Consider the following 25,906-nt stretch of genomic DNA (forward strand, 5'->3'; position numbering starts at 1 on the left):
TAACAATTCCTTTCCCCCTGTATATGTAAGTTATAATTTGTGTGCTGTAAGTAAGCAATGCAAATAAATTATCTATCTATCTATCTATCTAACTTGAGCGTTCGTGGGAGAAAAGATGGATGTTATTGATTATTCCGACTGTAATTTTTTTAATAATGTTTTTTGTCTCTTTCAGGTATGTGAAGCATATTTCTCAACACGACTAACGTATTAAGTAAGTAGAAATGGCATGTCATGCTATAATTTGGGAAAATATTTTTTCAATGTGAGAACGTCGTAGATACAGAATATATATATCCTTAATCCTTACTAATATTACAAATGTGAATGTGAATTTTGTTTGTTTGTTACCTTATAACGTCTTAACTAAACCAATCACTATAAAATTGCGTATGTATATACTTACTATATGGAATGGAGAATGATATAGGCTACTTTTTATCCCGACCAGAGTAAATATATCCTGGTTACGCGGACGAAGTCGCAGGCAAAAGCTAGTAGTGGTATATAGTAATTAGATATAGTTTATTATATGTAAAATATATGAAATTGTTGACATTTTATTGAACTAGGTATTATCTTGTGGAAGTCCATATCACTGGTTATTTGTTTAGAATTATTTTGTTTAATTCCGCTACCATTAGTATGTGTGTGACTGCCAACACTCGAAGATTCACTACTATTATAATTACCGGAAGTTTTACAACCTTTCATATTACTCATCAATCTCCATTCATTATTCAGTCCACGTACATTTCGCGACACATGTTTTACTTTTCTGGTAGTAATAGCGGTGATCAATCTTCGAGTGTTGGCAGTAACACACATACTAATGTTAGCGGAATTAAACAAAATAATTCTAATAAAATAATCAGTTATATGAAGTTGTTTTGATGATTATTAATATTATTTCATATACCACTCCGCTTTCAATTGTATTAAATATTAAAATATTCATACATAATAATAAATGATGAGTCATATATAAATAAGGAGTCATCATTTGTATGTTAACTTGTATGTGGTCGACCTTCATAGTTCTCCATCGATTTATTGGAAAAGTGATACAAATAGTACCAGTATTATTATAGACTAGTCTTTGCTTGCGACTTAGAATGTATGAATGTAGGAAAATCAGTCCAATTGCTAGCAGTATATCTTATCAGGTCGACCTCCATGTGGATCCCCCTGGAAATCATCGTGCGGAATTCCTCCAGCTTTATTCATCACGGTGGGCTAACTGAACTGACCTCATCTCACCTATCATCCCTCACTGGTGCTCTGCCAGTGTATACCGACAGCGTAGGCGAAGTTTGGACAGGTGAGGATGAAAAGAAAGGTTAGTTAGCTCATCGTGACTAATTCAACGATAAATTAGTCACGATAGTTTCCAGGCGGAACCGCGTGGAGATCGACCTGATAGGGTATATTGATATCAATGAGAACTAACCTCTCCATTACTACGAGTAACAATCTCTTTCCTCCAGGCTACACTGGCTGTAAGCTTGTTTGCCAACTTCGTGGTAAAAAAAGTAACAGTTTAAAAGTTTTTCAGTAAATGGGGGACCGGAAAATGATTGGGGTTGCTCAATCGAAGGCCGAACACTTTATTATTTCAGTAGTAGTTTATTTTATAATGTGTCCCTTAACTTGCACTCTACGTTCAAATACATATGTACCTATACTCAATGTGTCCAATAGAGCAGGCATCTCGTCATGCGTATCAAATAGCGAGAACGGGAAGTCCGAACAAATGCATCTCCAACTATAAAAAATGTGTTAAAGTAAAAGCGAAGCATTATTTCTTTATCTATGCCATAAGGTGCACACGATTCGCACGGTGCTGTGCTGGTGGTCCGTCTGTCTGTACGTACCACATAGTGAAATTGGAGCGCGGGCACGCGTAACCCGACACTGTACGGTTTACGGCCACGCTGACCCTAGTTGGGCCGTTGTTGTGCATGTAATAGCATGTGGGTTCGGCTCCCGTTATGGTTGCCGATTGTGTGAGCCGATATTGCTGTGATGAAGACGTATGGGGCTTCAGGCTATGGAGAAACGACTATATCAATTCGTATCTACAGATTTCGAATATCAAATGATTATTGAGTGCTAAAGAAATGATGAATTGTTCGGAAAATATTTATAGATGCATTATTAAATACCGTAGTCTCATAAGGTTGACAAATTCTGGGTTTGATCCGATTTTATAACTGGGCCTAGTCAATTTCGCTTTTGTATGCAATGTAATCCTAAAAAATCTTAATTTTTTATACCTCTGAGGTAGCAAACAAGTATGCGACCCACCTGATGGTAAGCGGTTACCATAGCCTATGAACGCCTTTAATATCCGGAGCTTTTAACGCTATCCTAAAAGCGTTAATCCAGAATTTAAGAATGTGAGGCCAAGTGCGGAAATGCCAGGATGAACTATCTTCTTAAAAGTCAGATATATATCAGCAACTCTTCTGGTGTCGCTAATGTTATGGGCTACTGTCAGACCATTCCCATTATCTTCAGTACTGAAAATATAATACTACGCCTTCGGGGGGAAAAGGATTGTTAGCAATGGAGTTTGACAGCCCCATTGCTAGCAATATACCTTAATAGGTTGACCTCCACGTGGTTCCCCCTGGAAACTGTCGTGAACAATTCTTGTTGAATTCGTCACGATGGGCTAACTGACATATTTCATCCTCACCTATCATTCTTCACTGGTGCCTCGCCTGTGTATACCGATAGTGCGGGTTACCATTCCATTATCATCCATTTAATAAAAAAAAAATACTACGCCTTCAGGTGAGCCGTGAGCTCAATTGTCTCTTATAAAAACATTGGAGATTTTCACACTTGATATAGTTCATACAGAGATCCTATTGTTATAGGCAAAGAGACCTGTTGATAAATATTACACTTACATTACTCCAGATAACTGATAAACACCAACGCGTACAACCAATTGGTCAGTATCAGCCACCGTTCACCTCGGCACCAATAACCGTTTATTTTTGTACATTACGTGAACCGCGCTGGCCGGATTGCGACCGTGAGCATTAATTGGTTGTTATACCATGTTTATAGTACAATGATGGTATTATGTAGATACCGAGAGATACCTAAAGGTGAAGCTGCTAATGGTTAACGCATACCACAAAGAATACTGGCTTCATTATTGAATTATCAGGGGTAAGGTGTAGTTCAGTAATCATTCGATTAAAATCTCTGGTATGGAATGTCGTATCTAAAGTTTATTGTATAGATATGTGATCACTGACTTTCTTTATTGAAACAGTAATTGGATTGTTTCAATTCAATTCAATTTCTAAAAGAAGGTTTATGCTTACTTTTATAATTTATCCGAGAAATAAGTATAATCTATGCTATCTTCATCTTCGTGTATAATGTAGTATTTCTCAAGTATATTTCTTAATATGTATTTATTGCTATTTCTATGTAAATTTTTGTATGTATGTATGTCAATTAATACTACAATCGCATTCGAATATTCAAACACTTCTTTAAGGTTGACCGGAAGAGAATGCTTTTAGCTTTAAGTCCGCCTTAAACACATATCTGTTATTGTCATCATCATTTCAGTCATTATCCGTCCACTGCTGGACATAAGCTTCTTCCACAAGGGGGCTTTTGCCAGTAGTTGCCACGCATGGTAAGCAGGTTGGCAACTGCAGTTAGGCTTTTGGTGATATTTTAAGAGGGACGCCGCTGCCTATCCCTCAGCCATAAGTTCCTTTAGTCGTCTCTGATGACACTTACGTTAAAAGAAGGCCTATTCTATGCCGGGATTGACATGGCTAATATTACATGCATACCTGTATTAAAGTAAAGAATAAATAACTTGTGATATTTCTCCGCTTGTGCTTTTGGTTTACACCAACGGTGTATTAGTGGGTGAAGATGATGATGTGTCAATGAAAATAGTTTTTTTAATTCAATATCTTAAATAGGAATTACTAAGGCTTGATGTTGAAAACGGTTTTGTCAGAATTTAAACGAATGACAATATAAACTCAGTCAATGACGTTGTTTTTTCGCACCTCCAAATATACATTAATTTCTTCACACATTTGACTACCAGCGCTTGTAACGTTTGTCACTATATTGACTCAATTTTATGTTACTAAGGCACATACACAGAAATAATAAAGAATTATTTTGCATGTCTTAATAAATTTAATGTGCATGTCTATCTGTGAATGTTATTATTTGTGTGTACATACATACATACATATCTGTAACGCCTCTCTTTTATTAGGGTGGGTAGAAACAATAGAATACCAAATGCTTCAATTTAAACGAACCTCTTTCGCTTCTTCCACATTCATCAATCTTTTCATACACGCTCGTCGGTTACGGGTACTTTTAATTTGGCCCTTCTTCAGCACGTCGTCTATTTGATTGACATAAATATGCCCGTTTAGGACGACCCCTACCGACATCTCCATTCATTCATGCTCGATAAATCTCTTTCGTAATTCTTCTTTCATCCATCCTCTGTAAGAAGCCAAACTAACCCAACATTCCTGACGGTTTAGGTTAGGTTAGGTTAGGTTTTTTATTTTTTTTTTTTTTTAATTTAAAAAAAAAAAAAAAAAAAAAAAAAAAAACAAACCTAACATTCCTTTTTGGATTATTTGTGTGTAGGTGATACAAAATCAACCAACTTCAAAACAAAAGATTTCGACAATTCAGACAATTCGATTGTTTTTCTTTGTTACGTCGTAACTCTGACAGTTTTACACTGATTTAGAAAATTCTTTTTTTATTTTTATCTAAAACTATATACTTACAGATTGTTTCCATATAGATTTTATCAAAATTGATTCTTTACTTTAGTTTTTAGACCGAAATAACTGGTTTTGTCACAATTGATTGTTCACTTTTTTATGGGGCACGATCTTTAATTATACATCTATCTATTCAATCTACAGTTATTGTTTATTATATATAATGGCAGCTATTTTCTATAGGTTATTTATAAGAGATGGCTTTTAGCGATAAGATCGTCTTTGTATATGCACATTCTGTATTATTATACTTTGTTATACTTCTTGCTTTGCGCGCAATAAAGAGTTTATTATTATTTTTCCAATCACAGTCGAATATATGTGACTGATTCATATTGAATTAATTGGTACGGCACGTGAATTTGTTTATTTCCTCATATTATTATTCTATATTGCATGTATTTTTTTTTACAACACTGGGGCCAAACGAGCATGCGGCTCACCTGATGGTAAGTGACTACCGCCGCCCATGGTCACCCACAACACCTACGGCATTGCAGGTGTGCTGCCGGCCTTTTAAAAAGGAATATGCTCTTTTCTTGAAGGTTATGTTGTCGTATCGGTTCGGAAATACTGCTGCTGGAAGTTGATTCCAAAGAGTGGTTGTTCGTGGGAGAAAGTGCCTTGAAAAACGCACGGTGGAGGACCGCCACTCGTCCAGATGGTTGGGATGAAATTTTAGTTTATGGCGGGTTGTACGATGGTGAAAATCTGCAGCAGGTATCAATCCGAACAATTCTTCATATATATATCAATACTATACATATTCATGTATAGTATTGATTTACCTATCTTGATGGGTAATGACTATAATTATATTATATATTGTGGAGGCTGAAAGGATCTTATTCAATAAAAAAAAATATACATACTTCGTTAATAATGTATATGCAACTATAGAAAAGCTATACATTTAGAAATGATCGCAGATACTATGTTTAATCTATATATGTAATGCAGCTTGCCGAACAAACTTGGGTCGCGAATCACCTATCGTCCGCATAACGCGTCTGTATAACGATATTGTAAAAACCAAGCCTGAACTTGATATTCACAACGATAGTCACTCTGTATTCATGACTAAATTAAAATGTTGATGTACCCTCCCCATTACATTATTTTTGTTTATTATTTATAATAATTTAAATACAGTTTCCATTATTTATATTATATTATTATTCATATTGTTAATATCTTTACTCATATAATGACATTTAATAATTTAATTATATTTTAATGTTTATCAAACACAAGGCATGCTGTGGTTGCCTATAAATGTAAGAACAGTAAGATCTAATCTACCAGTGTATTGTATTGAAATGTTTAGCTGTATCTTATGTTGGTGATCCTATAAATAAATAAATAGATATGTACAGAAATGTAATGTCAAAAATTGATATAAAATATTATATATAATAATTACGAATGTGTTCCACAAAAAAAAAAAAAGACTTTAATTGTAACAAAACCAATTTTTTTTATTTAAAAACAAAATGTTACTAAACTGATTTTCATAAAATTTCTATGGGACTAATCTGTAAGTACATCTTTTCATATAAAAAAAAGATAATGATAAAAAAAGTTTTATAAATGACGGAGTATTGAGGTAACAAACATAAAAAAAAAGAATACAACCTCCATTTTTTGAAGTTAGTTGAAAAGGCTAGCTGGCCAAGTTGCTTATTACAATTATATACGGAATTTTCTTTCCAATCGATTATTGGTCCGTCACAAAATACACCATTTTCAATTAAATTCATTTATTTATCTAAACATGAATAAAAAATTATCAATATAATATACTACATATATTATTAACGTCTCAATTTATAAGGTTTATCAAACAACTTAATCTCGCATACATCCTTGCGGTAATTCTATCTGTGTGTGGTAGCGTTATCTTTTACGGTTGTCGCGTCGCTTCCATCCTGTCAGTGTGGAATATTCATTTCGAAGCTTGCCCATCCGAGTTTTTAAACACCTGTCGAATTGGCGTATAAAGGCACATTATTTATTTAAAAACTCTGTTCACATCTCAAGGTACCAGACTATTCTGGAGTAGGAACGGCCCACCTGGGCCCCTCTTGAATACACCTGTGGCCTCGCCTTTATCAGTGACATTCGTTTTACACCTTTCTCTGGGCTTTATCACCATTTTAGCGCGCCGTCAGTTAGCGAGGGCCTGCTATATAGAACTCTTTGTTCATTGTTCTATTTTGGTATCTAAGTGTACAAATTGAATCGATTTATTGATATTAATGGAATCGTACTTCGCTAAATTGAGTACTCATCATGTTCAGTTCAATGAAGTAACTATAGATAGGTATTTTTGTTTATAGGACTTAAATTCACTGTGTATATGTTGCAGTCAAAACTCTTAACTAGACAAAAGTATTATTGACTAGCAAAAACAGTCAAAAGTACTTTTGACCGTATGCCATATGTCCATAATACGTTTGACTAAAATAACACTTAAAAGTATCCAACTTAATCTAACTTAACCGCAAATTTTCAGTCAAAACCACTTTTGACCAACCTGTTCAGTCAAAAGTACTTTTGACTGATTTTGCTAGTCAATAATACTTTTGACTGGTTAAGAGTTTTGACTGCAACATCTACATGATAACATCATCATATCAGCTGTCAACTGTCCACTGCTGAACATAGGCTTTTCTCATAAGGAAGGCTTTGCCAGTAGTTGCCATGCTTGGCAGGGCGGGTTGGCAACCGCAGTTATGCTCTTGGTGGTTTTTAAAGGAATAAATATTTTATTTCTTTTTTACCAATTTCCCTCACGCATTCCCAATCTCCTTCTTTTACTTCAATTCTCTCCTCCATACCGTAAGTGGCAGATACCACTAATAAATGCATTCCCAAAGAGGGTTGACATCAGGTAGGCGGCGGGTCGTAAAGTCAAAAGCCGAAACATTTTGTCATATCAATAAAATTATATTACGCCGACCCCAAATAATTGGGATAAGGGCAAGAAAATGATGGAAAACGGAAAGCGTTAAAGAGCACTAGTGGCGGAAAAGCTGTGACATATAATTATTATTTTCTTTAAATCGAAGCTATAATGTAGACATTGGGTGACAAAGAAAATAGGATTAAGGAGTAGGTGCCTTTAAAATGTACCGCTGAATTTATGTTAACTATAAACAATTAGCTAATACCCTTAATCTAACGTGATGATTTAATGAGCTGCAGTGTTTGAGCTATAATGAGTTACACTGTTAGTTCCGTGCTTAATATGTTGATAAAGCAAGCTGTATCTACTTAGGAGATTATTTTTGTAGCTTTCAGAATTAGACATGTGAAAATATTTTATTAAACATTTTATTTTATTAGAATTATTTTGTTCAATTCCACTGCCATTAGTATGTGCGTGACTGCCAACACTGGAAGATTGATCATCACATCATAATCAGAAGATTCCCATATAAGTCATAATTTCCGATTGCCATTTTGTTCACGCACATTTTGCGATACGTTGTTTCACCTCTAAATGAGGCAAATTATAATCTAGTGTTAACTGTTTGGCACCCAAACTGCGAATGTTTTACAGTAATAGTGGTGGTCAATCTTTGAGAGTTGGCAGTCACACACATGTTAGCGGAATTAAACAAATTAATTCTAATTAAATAACCAGTTAGAAATTTGTATTTTACGTTAATGAATATACTTATCTTTTAATTTGTATCTATTTTTAACATTGTTAAGTAATTGTAAAGTAGAATTCAGTCCATTATATATTAACTTTATCCTCAACGTGAACTCAAGATGTATTTCACAACGTTATTATAAAAACTTTCACAAATAAACATCCCAAAAATAAAACGGACTCCCTATGTCTTACAACTTCCTCCGTTGGATATTTTAATACCTGGCCATTATAAATATAGAAAGGTTAGGGATACGAAGCTATAGAGCAGACGTATGCACGTAAAAGGCGAAAGATTTCATGCCTTTATAATATTTAGAATTTTTGTTGACAAGTTAATTGAAGTTAGACTAAATAAAGAAGTAGAAAAATAGATGAAAATTTTAAAAATGGTTTTCATGGCGTCTGATGTTTTTTAAATATCTCGTAATGAGGTAACAGCGTATGCTAACAATATACCCTGTCAGGTTGACTTCCACATGGTCTCCTCTGGAAACCATCGTGCTGAATTGCAGATGTATTTAACACGATGAGCTAATTGGCCTGCCATTTTATTCTCACCTATTATCCCTCACTGGTGCTTCGCAGCTCATAGCGATAACGCAGGCGGGGTTACCATTCCAATACCACTATAAAAAATAATAACTCGTAATGTAACCAGCAATGTAAGGATAAATTACTAAAATCGTGATGTGCCTGAAATGTTATCAAGGTTCAGTACTCTAGGATTAACACAATAAAAAATTTTTTTCTTGTTTTTTTTTTATTTTGATTTTTCTTGATGGGTTAAAATGGAATGGTAACCCCGACTACGCTAACGGGTAATAAAACATATTACGTTGTAGAATGATTATGTAAAATTGTGTAATCAGTCTTATAATAATACAGTAGTAAATATTTAGTTTAATCTATTAAGCCTATTGTTAGAGTGTTATTCTAATTAATGTAATTAGAAATATAATGATAAATTCTATCATATATCATTTAACGTTAAATTTGAATAAATTATCTTCTAAATTTGATTTATTTAAAAGTGTTTACTTAAACTAGATGTAGATGGAGCTGAGATAAATGTCGATGATTATTCGGCTGCAAGTTTGTAAAATTGACTGACGATTTAAATTTTAATATCATCATCATATCAGCCTTCTACTGTCCACTGCTGAACATAAGCCTCTCCTTGCAGGGTTTTGCCAATAGTTGCCACGCTTGGCAGGCGGATTGGCAGTTAGGATTTAGAGATGTTTTAAGAGGGACGCTGCTGCCCATCCCTCGCCCTCTTTTAGTCGTCTCTTACAACACCTATGGGAAAGGAAGGGGTGGTTTATTTTATGCCGGGATAATTTTAATACAGCAAGTATTATTATACATATATTTACAATAATACAAGTTAGCCCCAAAACAAGCTGACCGCCCACCTGATGGAAAGTAGTAACCGTCGTCTATAGACATGAACATTACCATGGACATAACAGAGTATATTGTGTCGCCCATGATACCTCTCATGCGTTGCCATTCCTGAGTACTAAGGTATCGTGTAATTTCACTGCCATCCTTCAAACCGAAACACAGCCATGCAAACATAAATGCTTCACGATAGAAACACGAATGGGACAGAGGTAATTAAGTAGGGCTGTCATCCGTCCGGAATTCCCCGTATTTATCCAAGTTTGAAGAGCGTTCGGTGGCCGTCTGGCAGGGGTTTTTAAAGTGTCTACACTTTTGTTGTCAGGGAAAATCCAATTTTTTCATAGGTAGATGATCAATAGAAATAAATCTTAGTTACAAATTCCTTGCACAATAACCCGCATTCAAGAAGGCTCTGCAAAATAATGTCCGGGGAAAAAACATGTTTGCAGGTGTTCATAAGCTACGGTAACCACTTACCGTCAGATGGGCCGTATGCTTGTTTGCCACCTCAGTGGTATAAAAAAAATCTTCCTCAGGTAAAAGTAATTTTTCTACGGTAGCTCTATTTAATCCTGATCGAATCGTGAAAGGTGCTCTTACAACTTTGTTATCGGATTAACGCCCTTTACAACACTTTATCTTGTTTACTTACCTGTTTCGATGGCTGTTTGTTTTAACCTCGCTCCTACGTACTTGTACATACTATTAATTACCCTATTAGACAAAGTCTTCTATAATTAAGCCACATCTTAGTATTCGATATTCTTTCGGTCGACTTTACAAAAAAAGGAGGTTTACAATTATTTTTTAGTTTTTAGTTTGTTCTAACTCCGTCAGTGGTAAAGTAATTTGGAAAATTCTTGTTTTATCTGAAAGAATATATTTAGAAATTAGTTCCATAGAAATTTTATTAAAATTGTTTCAGTAGTTTTGTTTTTAAATAAAAATAACTCATAAGTTGTATATAAGAGGTGACTAAAGAAACTTAAAAGTCGAAGGATGTGCAGCTTAAAACATTACCAACGTAGCTATCGTGGCAAGTACTAGCAAGCTCCCCTCCCCTCCATGGGGGAAGGCCTATGTTCAGCAGTGGAGAGTTAACGGCTAATATGATGACGATAAGAGCGCCCCTGGAAAATAACCTTAAATATACCAATGTATAGATGCATATTTATGACAATGTTTATTTGAGAGGAAATGCATTGTTAGTAATGTGGTCTAACAGCTCCATTGCTAGGAATATACCGTATCAGGTAGGCCTCCACGCGGTTCCTATAGAACTCTACAGTGGTTAATACTTAAAGAATTTGTCACAATGGATTAAAAGACCTGCTTTCGTTCTCACTAAGTCATCCCTCATTGATGCCTCGCCAGCGTATACCAATAGCAGGGTTACCATTTAATTTTAATCCCGTTAAAAATATGTTTTAAGAAAGAGGAAAGAAAGAAAGCTTTTTTGACAATTTGCTTGCTTACTTTATTTTTTTACTGAATTAGGTGTTAATTAAGTTAACTTAGCGTTGGCAGTCATACACATATTAATGTTAGCGGAATTAAACAAAATAATTCTAATCAAAGAACAAATAAGTTTATTTTTATAAATTAATAGCTTGATTACTTTAAGTGTGCTTTTTGTTTCGGTACACGTATATAAAATTATGTATATCAATGCATTCGAGTTATAATAAATGGATACGTATAAAAATCTACCTACTTACATCATAACACGGGGCATTGAAAGGGCACGTGCGCCCGCGCATCCCGTACGCACGCACGCCGCGCCGCCCAGAGACAGGTGTCGAATGATTTGATTAAAAAAAAAAACAACGGCTCTGCGTGTGTACAGATAGCAAATAAAAATTATAATACATACATTGTTATTTCTGTATTATATGTATATTATAAACTATGTTAGTTTAGTTTAATGTTATAGACAGGTTATGCTTGTTTGCGATTTAAAAATGCATTAATAATAATAATAATAATAAATCTCTTTATTTTCAGGTATATACCCATAGTTAACATTTTTATATTATTAATTAAATAAATTGTTATTATTATTTTTAAAATATACATCAATTATAAAATACCAATTTAAATTATTTCGTTATAAAATCTCTTGTCGTCAGGTATGCTGTGAGAAATACAGTCTTTACAATATTATTACTTGTTGCCATTAATCTGTCATGAAATTTTGCCTTATAATTACGTAAAATAGCAAAAAAATCATTAACCCTGTTCTCTGCAAAAATGCCAGAAAAAGTCATACAATTTATGTCTTTTTTGGAGTAGACATAAGGGAACTGGCTTCTAACTGTGTTTATATGTGGGAGGGGTGGGGGGGGGGTTAGTTTATAGTAATGGGGATCTAACAACCCCATTACTAGTAATATACCCTATCAGATTAGATTATGGAGGTCCCATGCGATTCCCTCTGGAAACAGTCGTGGTAATTTTTGTTGAATTCGTCACGATGGGTTAACTAACGTGCTTTATCCTCACCTATCATTCCTCACTGATGTCCCGCCTGCATATACCGATAGCGCAAGCGGCGTTACCATTCCATTATCACCCATTAAAAAAAACGTTTATACATGCTCGTATTTGCATTATTTGCTTTAGTCACTTTCATTATATGTATATATTTCATTTACGCGGGCAAAGCCACGGGTTACAGCTTATGATTTTATATCTTTTATTTTTAATGTTTTGATATTTATTAAATTTTGTCGTTGACTGTACCTGACTGACTCCTTCCCTGTACCTGGGGTTAAAATTAGATAATTATGAGTTCAGAGCGATTCGCCCATTTTTTAATCTCGATTAAAACATTATGAGCTATAAAGTAAATATTTATTTTCAGAAATCAGACATGGTTCTATAGTGAAAAGCAGAGATGTACATAAATCAAAAATATACATAATAACTATATAGGTACATACCTACCTAGTGACAAACGATGCGGGAACTAATCACGCAATTGCAAAGCATGGGGGGTATTATGGACGAAAGAGTATACTCTGTTATGTCCATGCTACTGCTCATGTCTATAGGCGACGGTTACCACTTTCCATCAGGTGGGCCGTCAGCTTGTTTGCCATTCTAAGTTGTATAAAAGTTGTATTTTAGAGCCGGGGAAATGGTAACAGGAAATAGTTAAGGATCTTAAGAAAATGAAAGAGAGAGAGAGAGTTAGTATCTATTGCTTACATAGATTTGAGCATCGTGACGTGGCTGCGAGCAGCGGGTTACGATCCGGGTGGTCCCAAGTTCACAGCACCATCCACAATAAACAAGACAGCTATCGCACGTCTCTGCTCGCCATAAATTTCCATACTTTACCATCGTAAACGCATTATGAGTATGGTACAATGGAGAAGCGATTTTACAAATTGTGCGTTTTAATTATAATTTTATTATTATCACTTCCGGGTATTCTTTCTCTATTCTCTCCATCAAATTATTATGGTCGTGGCAACATTATTTAATTAGTAAACGCACTCATCTTTTACTTTTTTATAAAAGAGCATATTCCTTTAAAAATGGCCGGCAGAACACCTGCAATGCTTCTGATTACTTACTATCAGGTGAACTACATGCTTGTTTAGCCTCAATTTATATAAAAAAAAAAAATACCACTGAGAAATTTTCTATAAAAGTGTGTCTGTATGATTATCTTTGTCCTATCCGGGTATTTGACTTATTTAGGTTTAAAGTGTGAGATACGGCAGTGAAATTACAGGCTCTGGAGGTATACCACCATAGTTCTTAAGAATGACAGCGCATAAGGCTATTATAGGCATCACAGTATGTTCTCTGTGATGTACACGGTTCTGTCGGTCCCGTTCTTGATTATAGCCGATGGTTACTGCTTTCTATCAAGTGGGTCGTTAGCTTATTTGCTATTTTAATTTTGATAAAAAAAACTTAAAATTATATGAAATTTAGTCACAATTTTCTGTAATTTCATGAGCAATTTCATCTGGATGATGCTGATACAATCATTACTGTGTGGATATATAGTCATTCAGCAGCTGTGTATAAAAATGTCCTAGATTAGATGACCTGGTCACATTTAAAATGGATAGGATTTTAAATGGGTTGAAGATGGCGCAGAATAGGAACTTTTAAAAGGAGATGGGGAGATTTTTTGCTCAACAATGAGATACCAAGGGTTAATAATAAATTAAATAAGTATATATTTATAAGTATATCGATACGTACGTGTACCTAATTGTTTATCTACAGCAATTTTGAATTTCTTCACCGCATAATTAAATTTCTGTTTAGCCAAAGGTTGACTGGGAGAGAATGCTATATAGTATTAAGTCCGCCTTTTGTACCATTTTTTTAAATATGGTCAATAAAGAATAAATAAATAAATATATAAATCGATTCAAATAAAATGCATGCAAATTTATTAATAAGAAATGGATATTACTGTCCGCTACCGCTTGTGACTTATTTTCCGTACTTAGCCGCGATTACAGCACTAATTATTTAGTGAGATTCCAGCGCGTTGTGGATAGCTTGATACCAATATAGATAAGATAGGGTCGTACTCGCTCCAGTATCTGTGTGAGATCTCTATAAGGTAATGGGATTTATGTTGTAAGAATAATGTACGGTCGTTTTATGTTTTTATTGCGTTTAAAAAGTACATACACTTAATTTCATTGATTGTGCATTTTTTTTTTATCAAGCTTAGAATAATGGCAAACGAGCTGCAGAAAGTGGTAACCGTCGCGTATAGATATGAGTAACACCATTGGCATTACAGAGAGTATAGAGTAATGCCCAAATCAGGATTTATTTAAAAAAAGAACAGTAATATTCATCATCGTCATCATCATCATCATCATTTCAGCCATTATCTGTCCACTATTGAATACGGGACTTGTCCATAGACTGCCATAAGGAACGGTCCTGAGCCACCTGTATCCACTTATTTCTTACAACGCATTTGAGATTGTCACTCCATCTAGTGGGGGATCGTCCTACATTGCGTTTGCCCGTACGGAGTTGCCATTCTTTACCTTTCTTCCTCAACGGTTGTCGGTTCTTCAAGCTATGTAACCAGTTCATTGCCACTTCAGCTTGCTTATCCTTCAGGTTATGTCGGTTACTTTGGTTCTTTTACGGACATCCTCGTTTCGGATTCTATCATGCAAAGAAATACTGAGGATAGCCCTCTCCATAGGGGGAAGGGATTGTTAGTAATGGGGAGGTTAGTCTCCATTGCTATCAATATACCCTATAAGGTCGACCTCCACGCGGTTCCCCTGGGAAAACTATCGTGACTAATTTTGATTTGAATTCATCACGATGGGCTAACTGACCTGTCTTCATTCTCATCTCTCATCCCTCACTGGTGCCTTGCTAGTGTATACCGATAGCACAGGTTTTTTTTTATACAACTTAGAATGATAAACAAGCTGACGGCCCACCTGATGGAAAGTGGTAACTGTCGCTTATAGACATGAGCAGTACAATGGACATAACAGTATACTGTTTCGCCCATGATACCCTCCATACGTTGCCATTCCTGAGGATTCAGGTGTTATTCCTCTGTACCCAGTAAATTAACGCCATATCCCACCCTTCAAACCGAAACACAGCCATGTAAACACAACTGCTTCACGATTGAAACACGAATAGGACAGAGGTTGGGCACCATTCCATTATCATGCTAAAAAAAAGGGCCCTCTCCATAGCCCGCTGAGTGATTCGAACCTTTTACATACGGGCAATCGTGTAGGACCATGTTTCGGATCCCTTCATGAACTTTCACTCACTCACTTAAAGACCTTCGTCTTCAAATTCTGAGGTATTTTGCATGAAATGATGTGGCGTAGTTTTCCGAACGCTGCCCGGCTGAGTTGGATTCATCGGTTGACCTCTCGGTCGAAGTTGAACTGTTTTGACAGTCTGATTGCGTTAGACAGACATGGAGTTCTGTTTGTAGTAACTAACATCCTACTATTTTAGTGCTCTTTATTATAATGCTACCCGTTTTATAGTATTTATACATGAGATTTCTGTTTAACGTTTGAAGTTTACGATCAATTTTAACGTTTCTGTCCAAATTGCAATTATAATAGATTTTTTTTTACAACTTAGAACGGCAAATAAGCTGACGGCCCACCTGATGAAAAGTGGTAACCGTCGCCTATATCAAACATGCGACAGTCCCATTACAGGGTTTAAATAATAAAAGAACCCATTAAACAAAACATATACTATAATTTATGTCAATCAATAATATGAAATAAAAAACTTAAAGACTTAACTTGCCATTAGGCATATAATTTTATGCCTGTATTCCATTCCTTAAATCAAATGTACCCTTCGTACAACCCCTATACGACAATTCACCCTCATGACTATGAATCAGTTAAAATATACGTGATTCCCACATTTCCTACACGCTATCTAGGTGTCACTCTTGTATTGGTGTACTAAATGTCACTTAAACGTAAAGACATAAGAGCTATTTTTATATGTAAAATTTGATTTACAATTTTTAGTTTTATCTCTTCAAAATTTTTTGTGTATTGCAATTTTAATCCACATGAATTTTTGTTTATTATTCAATATTTTATCATCACGCCATACATCGCAGTTTTTTCTTAATTAAAAAAAATAATAAAATGATTGATACACTTTTTTTGCCGACAAAATCAAAATCTACTTGTATTTAGTGTTTTACTAAAAAATAAAAATAAAACTACAAGTCTATGCTCTGAGGAAAAGGAAAAACTATCATTCTGCTATAAAATCGGCCATAAAATAATAATAATTCGAATAAATCTAACAACACGGTGCCGTATTTAATTTTTTAACATGTTACTCAAATGACAATAATAAAAGTACCCAATGAAATCCAGAGGGAGACTTCATACAAAAGTCGATTGCTTGGGTACCTCTGTCCCATTCGTGTTTCAACCGTGAAGCAGTTGTGTTTGCATGGCTGTGTTTCGGTTTGAAGGGTAACTCCTCAGGAATGGGAACGCATGGGGGGTATCATGGGCGAAACAATATACTCTGTTATGTCCATGGTACTGCCTACTTTCCATCAGGTGGACCGTCAGCTTGTTTGCCATTCTAAGTTGTATAAAAAAAAAAATTAAGAAATGATTTCCCATAATTTTCGTTGCAATCTGAATTTGAGAGAACCAGTACTTTACGACATCGCTGCAACAAACAGTAACTACTGCGGTATAGAGATGACTACATCTTTATCAACTAGATATGAGTACTGCGATCTCCAAAAGCAAACGCCTTCGCAAATTGGCCGAACTGATGTGGTCTCAATAAAAATGCTCCTACGCAACTTTCTCCTGCATTTGCATTTGGGTACAGTTGCGTAAGCGCACACTGTCACCGCACAATACACGTATCTACGAAATGTAGGGCGACTGATTACAAGTAGACACTATTGTCATTGTCGGCCGTTTGAGGTGCCGACGCGGGGCTAAACATACGTTAAATAAGGCGTTCCTTATTAACGTTATGTTGGTAAACATTTCATAGTGATTTGAACGTTACAGATTGTAAATATAAATACAACTAAATTGCTAACAATGTAAGTACATTAAAAGATACAATTCAAGTATGTGTTAGTCCAAACTTCTCTCGTATGATTAATAAAAAAAAAAAAAAAAAACTATTAAATTGAACGAAATATTAAATTGAAAATGTATTTTTTCTATGCAACTTAGAATGGCGAACAAGCTGACGTGATGGAAAGTGGTAACTGTCGCCTATAGACATGACATAGTTTCCCTCATGATACTCCCCATGTGTTGTTATTCCTGAGGACTTAGATGTTATTTCTCTGTACCCTTATTCCTCTGTATTTTAAGTTAAGTGCTGATATACATACATACATACATATCTGTCACGCCTGTCTCCCATTAGGGTAGGCAGAAACAATGGAACGCCAAATGCTTCGATTCAAACAAACCTCTTTCGCTTCTTCCACATTCATCAATCTTTTCATACACGCTCGCCGGTTACAGGTACTTTTAATTTGGCCCTTCTTCAGCACGTCGCCTATTTGGTCAACATAAGTCCGTTGAGGGCGGCCCCTACCGACATCTCCATTAATTCTTGCTCGATAAATCTCTTTCGTAATTCTTCTTTCATCCATCCTCTCCAAATGACCAAACCAACGCAACATTCCTTTTATAATAGTGCTGATATAATAAAAAAATATATAAGATTTAGTATTGTATATATATTTTTTAAATATATAGGTACATAAATTGAGCAACATTAACGATTAACAATTCCTGAGGTAAGTCAACATAAAACCAGGGGCAAACTAATTTCTCCGCGAAGCCCTCTAATATATCCAGCAATAAAACTGCAGTACATATTAAGCGGGTAGAGGTTCCCGGTGCCCGCATCGGTGCACCCTCGCGGTTTCTTAGCTGATTGTCTCAATGAGAAGATTGCAACTCGTTACCGCGTTATGGTACGTCACTGTCGTGAGAATGGCGGACGGCACGCGAGCTAACCTCGTAATACATGCATATTGCGAATTTAATACTTACCCTAATAGTTTTAAGATTCAATATTTATATATCTTGTATAACAGCTCTAACCTTTTGTACAACACGTGGAAAGCAAGTGGGCTTTTCGCAGAATAATTCAAAATTGTATTCCACAAAAAAAAAACCGACTTCGATTTTTTTTTTTTTGGTGGATGTAAATGGAATGGTAACCCCGCTTAAGCTAACGGGATATGCTGGCGGAGCACCAGTGAAGGGTGATAGATGAGAATGAAAACAGGCCAGTTAGCCCATCATGATGAATTCATCAGGAATTAACCATGATAGTTTCCATAGAGAACCACGAGGAGGTCGACTTGGTTGGGTATATTGCTAGCAATGGGATCTTTAGTCTCCATTACTAACAATCCCTTTCCCCCTAACCGACTTCGATTGTGATAGAATTTTCATCATGCCTCTGATTAAATTTTTTATAACTATTCCTCTCCAATCAAAGATTGCCTTTAAGAGATCGTTTTCATTTTATTTATTTATTTATTTATTAGTACATATATGTGTACATGGCGGACTTAATGCTAAAAGCATTCTCTCCTAGTCAACCATAGGGAAGTGTCAGAATACTCGAATGCGCTACTAGTAATTATTGATATACATACATACTAAAATTACATATATAAACGAATAAATATATATAAATAACAAATATACTTACACATATATGACATATACTATATTATACACGAAATTGAGAACAATATAAAGTACTGACTACTCGGATAAAGTAAAAAAGTGAGCGTGAACGTTTTTAGCAATTAGGCCGCCCATTGTTTTGTCACTGTGATATTTTTTTGTTATTTTTTGTATCTTTTTTTTTATACAACTTAGAATGGCAAACAAGCTGACGGCCCACCTGATGGAAAGTGGTAACCGTCGCCTATAGACATGAGCAGTACCATGGACATAACAGAGTATACTGTTTCGCCCATGATAACCCCCATGCGTTGCCATCACTAATGTAATCTTTTGGAGGAAACAATATATATATATATATATCTATCTAAAATATTAAGTGCCAAGTGTAAACCTATGATAACCGCTTATGGATTCGGTAATCAGTACAGTACTGATACGACTCAATAATGAAAATATGCCAATACAACAGCATAGATGTCACATTATTTATAATAATTCGTAATGCCCAAATGCATAAAATAAAAAAAGGTTGCATGATGATCCACTACCATTTGACACTAATCTCTGAAAACATTTCCTTAACAAAAGAGTATTTGTTGAGAAACCGCTAATGTATTCTAATAGTTTTGTCTCCGCAATGTCTCAACATCTTGTTATACATTCACTGCACATGGGCGATATTTCACGGCAGCAGGGCCACCTGCCGGCATCCACAAAGCTGTATTTAACATAAAATACACCGCTCCTTAGTACGCTTGGAATATTTACAGAAGTAGTTGGAGAAAATTTACAATGCAAAATCATATGTCACACCTGCTACTTCACATTGTCTGCTAAAAGTAGCAATTTGTGAAAAATCACAAATCTACGCAGAGTTTTTATTTAATCGTGAAATTTATCGCAGTCAATTGAACGTTCGTGACGGCTGACTAGACTTAACGCATTGATCATAAAAATAAAATTTCGTACTTTTTTTTTAATCAGAATAGTAAACAAGCTAACTGTTGCCATTTTCCGCAAGGTTTCCCATCCCATTACCATTTCCCATCGTATGTAGACATAAAGAGCATCTTGGACGGTACAAAATTCTTTATGGTACTTATGGTAATTTTAATTGTAAAAGTAATATATTATTAGGTCAATACGAGTGATATCAGTTTACCATCTATTTCCTTATTTGGGATCAGCCCTTCTGAGTCTTTTACGCCATTTTTGGTATTTTTAGATCATCTCAGATGTTAATCCCATTATTAATAAATCCTGTTGGATACGAATATGATATTGTTCAATGTGAATTAATAACTGGTTATTTTTCACAAGCATTAATAACTGTGACGATAGAAAATAATTTCATAAAATGATAATGAACTAAAAATAGCAATTATTTCCATGTCTAGTTCCTAGACTAAGAGAACGCTACGTCTCAGGTACTGTAGCGACCGGTGCGATTGCTATGCAAAATAGCTTCCTGTTTTTCGTTTGTTTGTTTGTTTATCAGACCGAGGAGAAGACAAGTGGTCCTGATTATTTATCTAATGGGAATACGCAAGGAATTAGCTTTCAGCACAATGTCGTGTCGTTTGGACTGGTATCATTTATTCTTACTATAAAACAGAACGGTTATAATGGTAGCAATAAATTCAATTTGTTAAGATGTTTTCTCTTTTAAAATTATATTAGATTAATAGAGCGGATTTTTAAAGTTATTTTAACTGGTAATCGATACAAAGTGCTTAATTGTCGATTTAAGACTTTGTCATCACGGTATAAATACATTGATTGAAGAGTAATCCCTTGGATCAAATTTGACCTGTTTTCATCACAGAATGGCAAACAAGCAGCTGATGGTAATTGGTAACCGTCGCCTATAGACATGAACAGTACCTTGGATATAATAGAGTGCACTATTATACCCATGGTATCCCTTATGCATTGCCATTCCTGAGGATTACTTCCTGCCTATTTTATATCCATTGCTAGTGATAAAAATTTCTATTCCTGTGATATGATGTCTATCTCTCTCGCTCCCGTTGCAATGCCTGAACTATGTAGTATAAATCCATATGACAGTAATGTAATAAATAAATAAATAGTTACTGTTAAATTCGTCATGATGGGCTAACTGCTTTGCTTTTTCATCCTTACCTAGCCTTACTTTTTGGTATCCCGTATGCCGACAGCGCGAGCAGGTGTTTTATTCCCTTTTGATATCATTAAAAATAGTTATAAAAATACAATTAATTTATATAAGCCCACATAAACAATGTGTATTTTGAATTTGGATCATCATTTCAGTCATTATCCGTCCACTGCTGGACATAGGCAACCCTCACAGACTGCCATAAGAAACGGGTTTGAGCCACCTGCACATACTGGCTTTCTGCAATGCATTTCAAGTCGTCACTCCATCTAGTGGCGGGTCCTACACTGCGTTTGCTTGTACGGGGTCGCCACTCAACAACCTTTTTTCCCCATCAGTTGTCGGTACTCGAGCTATGTTTCCGAAGGATGGTTTAAAAAGTACTCTGATAACGAACTATAATATTATTCATAGAAACGTTGTATATATGTTGCAGTGTGGTCCCGGCATAGAATGCCTTTCCCGTTTTGAATTTGGATACAATGGAATAAATGAATAAACAGTAACAATTCCACAAAGACAAGTTAACGACTGACTAATGTCTTTAGTCCTGTAATTACGTTCAATCAGCCTCTCGAGGTACCGTCGGCGAGCGTCAAGTATTTGGCACAGCGCTCAATTCGACCTGCTAATTGTAGCGAGTTAGCGCTGCATGGACGTAGTGTCGTCTTCTATATACAGAGTGGAAACAAAATCTTTAGCGACTTGCAAACAACGGTAGCAGGATAGTTATAATGTCATCGATCGGCAGCTGTTATATATAAAAAAAAAAGTGTTGCAAATAATTCACACTGTGATTTTAATGATAGCTTGTGTTTGCCTACTCATTAATTATCTAGACTTTTATTCGATGGAGACTTTGTACAAAAGTCGTTTGCTTGGGCACCTCTGTCCCATTCGTGTTTCTACCGTGAAGCAGTTGTGTTTGCATGGCTGTGTTTCGGTTTGAAAGGTGGGATATGGTAGTGAATTTACAGGGTACAGAAGAATAACACCTGAGTCCTCAGAAATGGTGACGCATGAGAGGTATCATGGGCGAGACAGTATACTCTGTTATGTTCATGGTACTGCTCATATCTATAGGCGACGGTTACCATTTTCCATCAGGTGGGCCGTCAGTTTGTTTGCCATTCTAAGTTGTATATAAAAAAAATGGAACGGTATACGCTGGAAGGGCACAAATGATAGATGATAGGTAAAGATGAAGGCAGGTCAGTTAGCACATGGTGAAGAAATCATAAAGGTTTAACCATGGACATAACAGAGTATACTGTTTTGCCCATGAAACCCTTCATGCGTTGCCATTCCTGAGGACTCGAGTGTTATTTCTCTGTACCCAGTAAATTCACGCCATATCCCACCCTTCAAACCGAAACACAGCGTTGCAAACACAATTGCTTCACCATTTCCACCAAATAAAAAAAATCCACTAAAAAACTTATATATTTATATATTCATAAGTATTTGTTAAGGTTATAATAGTACTGGGCATATAACTGATGTGACGTAAACCGATTCTTCTGTTTATAAACAGCAATATTAGTTATCTACTATTAATATAAAATAATCATATTGTTTTGTAATTTGTGGTTTCCCTCAATATTTATTATTGGTACTGACAATTGATAGGAGTAGGCATTATTAATACACAATTGACAGTGATTGTAATGTATGATAGTGGAACAAAGTGTTAAGTGCATTGAATAATTTTTAGAATTATTATTTGCTTGCACTCTGCGTGTTTTAACGCTTGTACAATGGATTTTTTTTTAATGGACGATAATGGAATGGCAACCCCACCCGCGCTATCGGTATACACCGGCGGGGCACCAGTGAAGGATGTTAGGTGAGGATGAAGTAGGTCAGTTAGCCCATCGCGACGAATTCAACAAGAATTGTTCATGATGGTTTCCAGGGGGAACCACGTGGAGGTCGACTTAATAAGGCATATTGCTAGCAATGGGGCTGTCAAACTCCATTGCTAACAATTCCTTACTCCCCTGTACAATGGATTGTGCTCAGAGGAATTCATCAATATGATGCCCACAGCCACTGTCTACCATCGTACGGTTCGCCATCATGGAGTTCACCCTTATAGCCTAGATGGTCGCGTACAACGCGGTTTCAGAGATGTTTTCAACCACGAACACTCAGGTTACGGAATGAGCTTCCTACCGAGGTTCTCCCAAGAGACTACAGGTAAAGAGGTTTCTTCAGGGTCGGCAATGCACGCGTAATACCCCTGGTATTGTAGGCGACGGTATGTACAGCATACACTCTCTTTTCATTTAAGAGTTTCCTCTTGTCGGTGCAACTAATTCATGCATCTTCTTCCAGCCAGCTCTATCCCAGGCCATATCCTTGATCTCCCTATACGACATGACACCTAGTGTTTCTTTTATCTGTCCCATGTAGTTATTCCTCGGTCTTCCACTAACTCTTTTGCCCTCTATTTTTCCTTCTACTATGCTCTTAAAAAATCGTTAAGTCGTATAAGGTGGCCTAGCATTTTGCCTCTTCTCTTCTCTATTATTTTAATTAATGTTCTTTTCTCGTTCACTCTTTTTAGGGCGAAAGGAAAAATTATGTTCCTTTATGTATTTTCCTTTTTTTTTGTATATTTTTACTTTTATCTCGCATTTCGTGTATGTCTGTCGTTATTTGTGTGCTGTAAGTAATGCAAATAAATTATATATCTATCCGTCTGACGCTTTTCAATCGACTTCAAAAAGAAGGAACTTTCAAATTCGGTTGTCTATTTTATATTTGTTACTCTATAACTCTGTCAGTTATAAATCCATTTGGAAAATTCCTTTTTTATTTGAAGGGATATACTTATAGTTAAAATGGAGTAGGTTGCAAAAATATTCAACTACATTTTTTAAACCTTCCCCATTTTAAATTGGTTAAAAATAATACTATGTCTATATGTATACTAGTATATACATATGTATATTTAACGAGAATTGTATGAACTTACTATGTTTGTCGTTTCCGACAATTGTTTCGACTTCCTCCGGCAGTATTCTTCAAGGGGAGTACGGCGCTTTGCGTCACAGCCACTCGTCTCGCACTGCGGATTGGAGTTAAAAATAATACTGTTTGTAATCATACATCCGAAGCATGTGTGTAAAAAGGAATCATTAAAATCGATGTAGTGATACAATAATACAGTTGAATTGGGAATCACTTATTTTAAGTCGTTAACGATTCTTTGCATGTTTTTTTTTATTGATGAAATAAATTAATGTGATTTATGTTCAAAATTAAAGGAAAAATGGTTAAAAACATAAATTTGACAGCTGTTTTTTTCCCTGCAACGGACATTAAAATGGTATTCAGACACGATCAACTTAAAGTGAACTTGTTCTTTTATATAACTTTTGGGCATTCAATGTTATGATGGAAATTTCCACCATTATGCAAAGAAGGGATAAAAATGATACTTGCAATCAAAGATATTAATGATGACGATGCAACTGTTCTCTGTCCACTGCTGAAGATGAAGAAGGCCTACAATTTGGGCAGTTTTGCTAGTAGTTACCATGCTTGGTAAGCGGGTTGGGTCAGTTAGGTGATACTTTAAGAGGAACGTTGCTGCCCAACCCTTGATCAGTAAGTTCCCTTAGCATCTTACGACACCCACGGGAAAGGAAAGGGTGGTTTATTCTATGCCGGGACCAAACGGCCAACAGTCAAAGATAGTCATAGATAATCAGGTTCTATTAATATGTACCAATGTGTATTTATAACTGGTCTGGTCATATAGTTCGAAGAACCGATAACCGATGGGGAAGAAAGGTTGCTAAGTGGCGACCCGGTACAGGCAAACGCAGTGTAGTACGATCCCACACTAGATTGAGTGACGACATCAAACGCATTGCAGATAATCAGTGGATGCAGGTGGCGTAGGATCGTTCCTTATGGCAGTCTATGGGGAGGTCAATGTCCAGCAGTGGACAGATAACGGCTGAAATAATGATGAATGTGTACCTAATTAGTAGGAATGGGTGTACAATACATCTTAAGTCGCTTGTTCCATCCTTTAACCGGAATTACATGGTGAATTAGTTCAGGCGAGGTCTGCCGTGGGTGTGTTCCTGTCACAGATTCGATATGCATTCCGTTTCGAATAGATATTTAAATGTATAGTGTACATACCGTCTATAAGTAAACGGTAAACGTGTTTCAAGATTCACCAAAATCAACGCGGATTTCAAAAAGAAGCAGCTTCTTAATTTGTATGTACTTTTTTATAGTTACCTCATAACTCGGTCAATTGTAAACCGATTTGGAAAATTATGTTTGTATTTGAAATGATATTTTTTTTATACAACTTAGAACGGCAAACTAGCTGACGGCCCACCTGATGGAAAATGGTAATCGTCGCCTATAGACATGAGCAGTACCATGGACATAACAGAGATATAGATTGATTTTACAGAAATTTAATTTATAGAAATCGACTTTTTTGTGGACCACAATTTTACATTTTCTTACTTATTTATTTATTTATTGTTATTAAATTGACAGCTCTTAAAATATATAATATTTTAGTGTTATTTTTAATACTTACAGCCAATTATGGGTTTACAATTTATAAAATATTGTTTATTAAGAAGTAAGCGTTCACAAAGCTAATATTATGTATTCGAATGTGTAAGTATATATGCGTAAGTAT

General features: G+C 35.6%; 2 protein-coding genes across 5 annotated transcripts in view; both read left to right on the forward strand.

Annotated features, from left to right (window-relative positions):
• LOC113517318 (protein hobbit) overlaps positions 1-832 on the forward strand; it is a 66,928-nt gene extending 66,096 nt beyond the window's left edge. Inside the window, exon 38 of the mRNA XM_052901487.1 lies at positions 176-832. The gene's annotated coding sequence lies outside the window, so the exon portion shown is untranslated. The remainder of the gene's footprint in view (positions 1-175) is intronic.
• Positions 1-25,906, forward strand: part of LOC113517599 (integrin alpha-PS2-like) — a 176,776-nt gene that overhangs the window by 26,023 nt on the left and 124,847 nt on the right. The gene's annotated exons all lie outside the window — the stretch shown is intronic.

Source organism: Galleria mellonella, unplaced genomic scaffold (assembly GCF_026898425.1).
Source record: "Galleria mellonella isolate WM207_F2 unplaced genomic scaffold, CSIRO_AGI_GalMel_v1 utg78, whole genome shotgun sequence".
NCBI classification, from domain to species: domain Eukaryota; kingdom Metazoa; phylum Arthropoda; class Insecta; order Lepidoptera; family Pyralidae; genus Galleria; species Galleria mellonella.